Source organism: Eulemur rufifrons, chromosome 5 (assembly GCF_041146395.1).
Source record: "Eulemur rufifrons isolate Redbay chromosome 5, OSU_ERuf_1, whole genome shotgun sequence".
NCBI classification, from domain to species: domain Eukaryota; kingdom Metazoa; phylum Chordata; class Mammalia; order Primates; family Lemuridae; genus Eulemur; species Eulemur rufifrons.
The window spans coordinates 34,143,496-34,154,488 of record NC_090987.1 but is presented as its reverse complement, the minus strand read 5'-3'; positions in this window follow the sequence as shown (position 1 = coordinate 34,154,488).

Sequence of the window (10,993 nt, the reverse complement as noted above, 5' to 3'; positions counted from 1 at the left end):
AATTGGTCTCCCAGTGGCAGCTCTACAACTCCTCCAACGCAGCCTTTATTTATTTATTTATTTATTTTTTGAGACAGAGTCTCACTCTGTTGCCCAGGCTAGAGTACCATGGCTTCAGCGTAGCTCATAGCAACCTCAAACTCCTGGGCTTAAGCAATCTTCCTGCCTCAGCCTCCCGAGTAGCTGGGACTACAGGCATGTGCCACCATGCACAGCTAATTTTTTCTATATATATTTTTAGCTGTCCATATAACTTCTTTCTATTTTTAGTAGAGATGGGGTCTCGCTCTTGCTCAGGCTGGTCTCAAACTCCTGAGCTCAAACGATCCGCCTGCCTCCACCTCCCAGAGTGCTAGGATTACAGATGTGAGCCACTGTACCCTGCCCAATGCAGCCTTTATAATACTGATTTTCAAACAGTGTGTTTGGGAACTCTAGTGGTTCTTGTTTGTTTGCTTGTTTTGTTTTGCTTTTTTTTCCATGGGATTGAGAGTCCTTCTATTTCAACTAGAATGCCTCCTTCTGCCTTGCTTAGGGTGCTATACCTGATTTTTCCGTGTGCTTGTGAATTTCCCATGTGCACACAGTCTTTGATATGTGCTTCTGTTATTCCACCTGACCAAAGTGTTGTAATTATTTGATTTATAAATCTGTGTCTTCTAGAGTGCATTATTAATAATCTTTTCTTCTCCATATGCTCAAATAATTGCAGAATTCTGAAATGGATACGTGTTTGGACAATTGGTAGATGATATTGTTAGTAGCAGAGAAAGAGACAGCAGAAAATTTCTAGTTTGTGAGGTGGTTAAATAAATTGCTTTTGAGAATACTGAATTTGAGATTTCTGTGGGCAATCAAACTGGAAATAGTAAGCAATATGGGTATAGAATTCAAAGAGACATCCAGTCTGCACATATAATAATCAGGTTATTGATTATTATCAGTATACAGGGTAACTGCAAATGAAAGCAATTCATCTTTATTTATGGGGTATAATGTGATATTATAATACATGTATACATTGTGGAATGACTAAATCATGCAAATTAAAATATCCATCACCTCACATATTTATAATTTCTTTGTGGTGTTAACCCATTAATTATTTTGTCTTTTTGTTTGTTTATTGTATATATTTAAGGTGTGCAACATCATGTTTTGATACACATCTACACAGAAAAATGGTCACTATGGCCAAGTAAATTAACTTACTCATCACTTTCCATAGTTTTCTTTTTTTTATTTCAAAATACAAGTGTTTCTGTTACATGGATATACAGTATAATGCTAAAGTCAGGGCTTTCAGTGTGCCTGTCACCTGGACAGTGTTCATTGTACCTGATAGGTAAGATTTTATCCCTCACGCCCTCCCATTTCCCCCCCTTATCAGTTTCCAATGTCCTTTACAGCTGTTTGTGCCCACATGTGCCCAATGCTTAGTTCTCACTTATTAGTGAGAACAGGTGGTGTTTGTTTTTCCACTCCTGAGATACTTCACTCAAGATAATGGATTCTAGTTCCATTAAAGTTGCTGTAAAAAGACATTATTTCATTCCTGGTTATGGTTAAGTAGTACTCCATGGTGTATACATATATGCCAAATTTTCTTTATCCATTCATGAATTGATGGGCATTTAGTTTGATTCCATATCTTTGCAATGGTGAATTATGCTGCAATAATCATAATTATCTTTTCTTCTGTGTGTGGTAAGAGCATCTAAAATTTACTCTCTTTGCAAATTTTCTGTGTATAATACTGTATTATTAACTATGGTCACCGTGCTGTGCATCAGATCTCTAGACTTATTCATCCTAACTACAAATTTGTATCCTTTTGCCTGCTTCTCCCCAATTCCTCCTTCTCCCTGCCCCTGGTAACCATTGTTCTATTCCCTGTTTCTATGTGTTTGAATTTTTTTTAGATTCTACCTATAGGCGGGATCATGTGGTATTTTTCTTTCTGGGTCTGACTTACTTCACTTAGCATAATGTTCTCCAGATTCATACATGTGGCAAATGGCAGTATTTCTTCCTCTCTGAAGGCTGAATGATACTCCATTTTATGTGTATATGTGGGTGTATATATACCATATATTTGTGTATATATATGCCACAATCTCTTTATCCATTCATCCATCGATGGCTACTCATGTTGTTTCTACATCTTAGCTATTCTGAATTATGCTGCCATGAATGTGGGAGTGCAGATATCTCCAATAAAGTGCTGATTTAATTTCCTTTGTGTATATTTCCAGCATAGAAATTGCTGGGTTGCATAGTAGTTCTATTTTTAATTTCTTGAGGAACATCACATCGTTTTCCATAATGGCTATACCCAGCTACATTCTCAGGGAGAACTTTGAGAATGGAAGGAAGACTGTGTTGTATCTTCCTTCTTCCCGTAGAAATTTATCAGCTGAAGATCAAAATTTAGCCTGTAGAAGGATGTGAATATGTGAAATATTTAACACAAATTTATAAGAAGTATATTTTCTTTCATAATTAAGAGGCTATAAACATTTTCTTCCATTTTATTATGGATATGAGAAGATCATACAAAAGAAATGTTCAGATGGTAACTATTGGTTAGACTTGCTTTTAAATCCTGGCTCTTTGAAAACCTAGCAGTCTGATCTTGTTTAAGTCAGTTAATGTCTCTCAGCCTCAGTTTCCTTAATAGTAGTAGAAATAATAACACCTAAATTTGGAAATATGTTATTAATATTTTAAAAGAGATAACATTTGTGAAAGCATTCTATAAAGCTTGTACATGGTAGGTGCTCAGTAAATGACTTCAATAAGTATTTGTTGAGTTCCCTCCATGTGGCAGGCATTGTTCTAGGACAAAGATCCCTGCTGTCACAGAGCTGATACTCTAATGGGGAAAGGGAGAGGAAAAGATAAACAATGAACATAATAAAGAAGGAAATATCATATCCCAAATGGCAAGATACCCCATTTTACATTGAAAATCCAAGTGGACGTAGTCACAAACTTCAATACCCTCAGGGACCAGGAAAGTAATCAAATTCACATCAAGTTGGTTGAATAGAGCAGCCCTTTTTTATTATTCTACTTCTGAGAAAGATAGTAGCACTGAGAATACGTCTCTTTTTTCCCCCTTGAATCTACCTTCAGAAAACCATTGTACAAGTGTCACGATGCAATGACAACTGACAGCCTTCCTATCTGAGACATGAATGGCCAGCTGCAGATGGAATTGTCTAAAGGGAAAGCCTCTTGTCACCTCCAGACAATTGGTGGCCTTCAGGAACATGAACTCAATGTTACGAGACTTTCCAATTTTTCAGGAGAAGTCACAAATTTACATTTGGGGTGAAATGTCTTGATTTTTAATGTAGCAATTTAGTCATAATTTTTTTAACTGTAAAAGCTCCTCCACCTAAAAAAAAAAATAGGGTCTATATCTGGCCTGGTAATCAGGTTTTAATCTCTGAAAAAACCTGAGGTTTTATTTATGTGACTTTTTGAATAAGGTTTTGCTCTGCTATATTTACGAAAACTTAGCAATTGAAAATGCGTGTTTCTCCACTCTAAGTATGCAATCCCTTATAGGGAATAAATACCTTTCTACAAAGCGTATTGACCTGGACAGGGTTACATTGGTTAAGAATAGTTACATATTTGCCCACAGATACCTGACATCATTATTAAACATCTTCCATAATTACAATACCCTGATTTTGTTCAGCTGGTGTACTCAGATGAAAAACCATATTCCTCACCTTCCTTTGCAGATAGGGATGGACAAGTGACTAATTTTCCCAAAGGTAGACAGCAGGCAGAAGTTATTGAGGAGAACTTCTGAAAAAGCTCTCTAAAAACAAGGGCTTCCCCTTTCTCTCTCTCTCTCTGCTTTAGACACAGATCTGATGGCTAGAGTTGTGTTAGCCATCTTGTAACTATGAAGCAATTTGTACAAAAGATCATTGAGCAGAAAAAGAGAAGATTCCTGGGATTAGAGGCCATTATCCTAAGTGAAGTAACATAGGAATGGAAAATCAAATACCACGCATTCTCGCTGTTAAGCGAGAGCTGAGCTATGGGTGTGCATGGTCATACAGACTAGAATAATGGACATTAGTGTCCAAAACGGGGGACAGGGAGGAGAGGAGGAATAAAAAATTACGTATTGGGTACAATGTACACTATCTGGGTGATGGGTATGCTAAAAGCCCAGGCTACACCACTATACAATATATCTTTGTAACAAAACCTGACTTATACCCCCTAAATCTATTGAAATTAAAAAAAAGAGGGAGGAGCCTCAATTGAGTCCAGGGCTCTGAACTTGTTTTACATTAGAGAAAAATAAGATTTTATCATGTTTAAGCCACTGTTATTTCTGCCTAATGCAAGCCCTGCTGATTCATACAGCAGAATTCCAACTGAGTCAATTAGAATATGGCATCACCACTTGTCATACAGCAAAACCATAAAATTGTCTGCTTTGTCACATGCTGAAACCTCCATAATTTTGTGTGTGTTGCTAACCCATTCTGTATGTGTAATGTTTACCCATTCTGAAATCTATCCAAGTAGGCAAAAAAAAAAAAAAAAAAGTTTCAGATTGTGACAGAAATTCATTGGATTAATTAATAAGAAAAAAAATTTATTTGATTTTATTTACCTTTATATTGATTAGCTGATAAATGAGAACATGCCTCAGGTTATTAGAATGCAACCAAGTACTGAATCTCTCAAACTTCAAAAACACATCTAAAAGATCACACTTCCTAGGCACACAGGACAAATGTGGTTTACTCAATTTTAAAATATGGGTATTTAGAGAAGATTTTTCTAAAATATTTTAATTTAATACAACAATTAAATATTAAATGCCATGTATATAAACAAACAAAAGACTGTCAAGCACAGGTATGAAGAAGAATACATTGATGAATGCAACATCATATCATCCCTACATTAAATAACATCATAGTTTGGTTGATATCACCAACAAATAAAATGCTTTTTAGAGTTGAAGGATTGAAGTAAACAAGAGTCAATGACTTGATAAAGATCACATAGCAAGTTAGTAGAACAATCAGGTCTCCTCATTCCTAGAACAGTGGCTTCTTACAAAGTTGGACTCTGACTTTGGAGAAAATGGAAGAGAGCATTTTCAAGTTACCCATTATTATACCATTTTTAATTTCTATGGAAATTAAAATTGCTTTGAGGCTGCTCAAAGAACCCTGGAATATCTTCAAGGATCACCATATTTGAACTCTTAACATAAAGAAAATGAGTTCCCAAGGTAGATTAACTTCACTGAATTGTGACTTGGGTAAAACAATTATTTCCATTCAATCTCTGTTTTCTTCCTATACCAGATTAGATTCAGCTACATGTAACAGGAAACCAAAAATTTTATGGTTTAAACACACAAAGGTTAATTCACTCCTGTGAACAAGTTTAGAGGCAAGAAGTTCAGGGCAGACTGGAGGCCCCACGAAGTTACCAGGGATCCAGGCTCTGTCAATCTTTATGCTCCAGCATTTTCAGCACATGGCTTCCAAGCTGCAGCTCACAAAATGGCTGCCTGAGCACCAAGCATCACATTGATGTCCTAAATATCATGAAATAAAATTGGGAGTAGTAGAAAAGAAAAAAAAAAATACATCTTTCTGCTTAATCAGCATCCTTAGAGACACCTACCCAGAAGTCTCACGCATAGCATTCTCACTTGCTTCTTACTGGCCAAAATTTAGAACACATTTAGTTCAAGATGGTGTGAAATAATGATCTTGTAGCTAGGCATACAGACACTTTAAATGAAATCAGAGCTCCACCTCTAAGAGCGAACAAGGTTAGGGGATAGTTGGTAGAGCTAGAGGGGTCTCTGCCACAAGTTCCATAAAATACCAAGGGACATTGGCTTGTCAGTGGCAAGTGTCCTCTTAATGTTTAATTACAAATATATTTAATATTAAAACATTGATATTAAATGTATATTTAATACTTATTACTAATAAATGTATATTTAATAATTATTATTTTAAACAGTAATTCATATTAATGGTAATATTGCATTAAAATATTAAAATTAAAAGAACTCTAGGCTGGGCGCAGTCGCTCACGCCTGTAATCCTAGCACTCTGGGAGGCCGAGGCGGGTGGATCGCTTGAGCTCAGGAGTTCGAGACAAGCCTGAGCAAGAGTGAGACTCCGTCTCTACTAAAAATAGAAAGAAATTATCTAGCCAACTAAAATATATATAGAGAAAAAATTAGCTGGGCATGATGGCATATTCCTGTAGTCCCAGCTACTCAGGAGGCTGAGGCAGGAGGATTGCTTGAGCCCAGGAGTTTGAGGTTGCCGTGAGCTAGGCTGACGCCATGGCACTCTAGCCCGGGCAACAGAGTGAGACTCTGTAAAAAAAAAAGAAAACCCACAACCCTCTAAAATTTTGTCTTAATTTTCTTTTATATGAGTTCTGAGTCTAAAACAAACAAAAAAAACCAATAATGACAGAATATGGTTACAAACAAGTGATTCTGATAGCTTCTTAGCCACACCTATGGTATTTGAAGTCAACTATACCCACAAAAATAAAACTTTTAAAACATGCATGGTGATAAACTGACTCAGTAAGAAAAGGCTACATCTAGACACTTATTTGCCAAAATGATCTCAGGATATTTGCTTAAACTATCAGGTATATTCAAGTTGTCTTTCAAACATAATTTGGTATGTTTCTTGGATAGGCCTGACCAAAACTAATGTTATTTTATCAAAATGTGATTTTTCACAATTATCAGTTAGCAAGGTAAATTTAGTAAGTAGAGTGGCAATGAAAATGTCATTTATCTAAATTTGGTTACATTATATGTCATTGTTTACCCTCCAATATATGGTACTGCTAGGTACAGAGTTCATAGAGAGTCAATTTTCCAGGTCCCTAAAAATATTATAGAGTCAGGGATTGGTGCATTGTGGGTGGTGAGAGGCATAATTGAATTTGGGTCACCAGCTGGGCCGGGACAAAATTTCTTACCATATGGTGGCCATAGATGCGCTGCCTAAAGCTTCTTGTGTTGCTCACTCTACTTGACTAATTGTGTTGTTCACCGATGAGTTTTTGCTACCTTTCCTCTTGCCTGATCATTCATGTAATGCTAATCCAAGTTTCCTGTGCATACAGATCTTCTGGGGGGTGGGTCTCATTAAAACGTAGATTCTGATCGAATAAGTCTGAGGTGGAGCCCGAGCATCCACTGTCTTCACAAGCTCTCAGGTGATGCCAATGCTGCTGGCCTTCAGACAGCACTGAACATCAGAGAGCTAGTGCTGGGGTGGAGAATATAATAAGGACAGACATTCTCAAACTTGACAGTACATCAGAAACACCGGAAAGGCTTGTTTAAACAGCTCCATCACTGGCTCTCACCCTCAGAGTTTCTTATTCCATGGAACTGGGCTAGAGACCCAAGAATTTGCATTGCTGGCAAGTTTCTAGGTGACAAGATCCTGCTAGCGCAGGAATTACATGTGGAGAACCAGGGATTTAGAATATTGTACGGCTCTCGATGAGGTGAGAAATATGGCAGGTGTAGACAGAAGCACATTCCTCTTGCAGAATACCTACTATGGACGGAATGCCTTATGAACCTGGATTTTAAGGGAGTCTTTGAATTACGTAAATGTCATCTACCACTTAATTCCTAATTTTCTACAGGTTTTAGGAGAGGCAAAACTAAGTAAGTAAATCCTTCATTTCCACTTCGACTTAGAGGGTTCCTTTTAGTTTTTCTGGTAGAAAATAACACTACATGAAATTTCAGGCATGCATTCTAAGAAAAACCTCACACATCTCAAATAGAGCCTTGAAATTTCTTTTTAGTATTAATAATTCCATGTTATATCATTTAAGTCCCTAAACATGGGCAAATAAAACTCCACAGTTAAGAGATTAATTATTGCACAGTGAAAAAAAATTTTGAAATCCTATGTATTCTCAGGCAAAATGTAGACCAGAAGAAGGCCACACTTGTTTTTAGTTGTTTCTTTTTCCTCTAAAAATAATAAACAACTTCTAACTCTGTAGGTTAGTTTATCAAAGAATATTTTATTTTCATCAATCAAACTTGAAGATGTGAAGATTTTAAAATAACTCATTTATCTTCATAAAATGTATATTATAAATGTATCTTACACATTTGTTTGCATAATGCTTCTTATAGGCTTAAATTAGTCTGTTTAGATATTTTAAAATGGTTATTTTACTGTTGGTAGTAAGGATTTAAGGTAATATAAGTGTAGTTTTTATTTTTTTATGCAAACACTATCCTTTTGAAGAGTTTTTTAAAAATATGCTCACTTAATTTTATTGGGCTCTGCAAAATATGCAAGAGTCTATCACATGTTCTTAGTAATGCTTTCTCCTAGTATACTATTTTGTTTTTCCATACACAGTAGACAAATGCAGTGTCTGGCCAAATACAATGTTCCTTCAGATTTATTAGAAAAGGAGATAAAAGAGATTAGAAAAATGTAGCAGTATACACTGTTTCATTACCCTAATTGTATTTAGGATTTGCAACTCTTACAGGATTTTTATAACTAATATACTGTAAAAGAGGAGTTAGCTTTTCTGTGAAAATAAAATCCTCAACTCTAAAACATCTATTTTGAGCACTTTCCAAATAACATATCACATGACATTTTCTACAAGTTAAAATATGCATAGATATCAAATTTTATGAAATGCTTTTAATAAACTCAGGGAGAATTAGAAGTTCAGTAAAGTTATGAAGTGTTTAATGAAGCTCAGTTATAAAATTACATAGGTTTTCATCTATCTTGGTGTTCCCATAAAATTATTTTCACATGAAATACTAATATTTGAGATTTGAATTAAGAAAAGGTAAATTGAATTGTATATTTTTCTCACTATAAATTTAATTATAGAAAAATAATTCATAACTATTAACTTACTGACAATTAACTTAAATCCACAAAATATCCTTTATTAACAAACTAAATTTGTAAACAGTAGAGTTTCATAAATTTCATCAATCATACAATTAACATTTAATTGGGGTATAAATAGAGAATGACTTTAAATTGTCTAAATAAAATACAGTCAAAGTTTCTCTGTGAGATAAATTTGATACTTTAAAAACATTTTAAATAGCCCAAATTGCTTAACACAAATTCATTTCCCACACTTTCTAATAATTCTTCTAACACTTTGAGTGTCTTTTCTTGCTGATTGAGAAATCTACCTTTGGACATTAATTGTACTTTTATGTTCAGATATCAATTTTCTCTTCCATACCTAAACAAGTATAAGAGAAATATGAAGACAGACAAACACATATACATTAAAGTTTGGCTAATGATTTTTAATTGTTCCAGGAACACTCTGTACCTACATTCAAGAATATAACTTATGATATTTTAATATATTTCCAAATTTATAATGTTACATTTTAAAAATTTTAGAACTAGGATCATTGCCAGAGTAGCATGTACATCAGACGACAGAAACTGCATTATCCCCCCCAAATTATTTTATAATAGCTATACAAATCATACATTATGGACATCTTATAAAATAAAATCTGACTTATTAAAACTTTTTTCTTTTGTTCCAATATCCCACTTCATATCAAGAAGCACCTTTAATTAGAAAACATAACTGAGAATAAGACATCACAAAATTTAAAAGAAAGCACTCATTGTTTCCAAGTTAACTAGTTAATAGATTTTTTGAAAAAACAATTTTTATCTAGATGAAAAATTTCCATGTGACATATACTATTGTTCATATATTTATAGACTTTGCCACAAATGACTATTAAAATACTATTTAATTACATAGTTTCTTTTTAGAGTAGTAAAATATAATATCCTACTAAAACATTATACCTTCTAATAATTTATTCATCATTCAACAAATGTTTGGTCAGTGTTGGTTTAATAGGCTGTAATTTTATTCACATATACATTCCCGTCACTATTTCTGATTTCCCACTTTCTCAAAGTAATTGCAAATGTAGACTGAGTACTAAGTTCCAATATGGATGGTAACTCATTTTTTAGCATATTCAAAGTGCTAATCTCTATGTGTCAGGGTTGCAGCCTAACGCCTTCAGGGCTAGTTGTCCAAATGCTTGGAGATGCCAGGCAACGGCCGCAGAGAGAGTGGGCCTCTGTCAAACTGGAGAATGAATGTTCTCAGCAAGGTGTTTATATTTCAAAAACAATAGTACATCATGTTAAGCAAACAAAACATATCTGTGAGCCAAAGTCAGCCCATGGGCCTCAGGGTTGCAATTCTTTCATGGAAATACTCTCATATAATCTCTGCAGCTCAAGTTGCTGTGAGCTTGTTCTGGTCCTTGTCTTTCCAATAATCCTAGAAGCTGTAGAAACCTGATAACACACTCACATGGGTGAGAGCCAAGGACCAAGCTCTGAAGGCTCCTGAGAGAAAACAGTGGTGGGGGCCCTCCTTAGAGGAGTGAAAAGTGTAGTGAGAAATGAGCTTATTCACCAAAACCAAAGACTGCACCTAAGAATACTTAAAAATCCTTTTTAAGCCCACTCTGGTAGAGAGGATGCAATTCTCTGGCACCAAAGAAAATGTTTCTGAGAGCATAATTCTCCCCACAGTTTTGAAGAAAATATTTAATTTGTACATCTGAAATGCAAATTCATCTTTCATTAGCCTCCACAATACCCATCTCCCACATGCTTTTCCATAGCACAAAAAAAATTAGCTTTCAGTTAGAAGGTGCGAGAAAGCATACAGCACAGTCCTGGAAAGGGCAATGTACACATACATATGAAAGACAACAAACAAAACCTTTATTTCTAGAGAACATGGAAGTTATATCAGACAAGGAGAATTTAGGGGAGCCTCATAGTACCCTCATCTATACCTGCAATCAACAAAAACATTAGCAGATGCTGCTGTCATTGTACACGCCATAAACTTCTACGTATGCACTTGTAGATGTTAC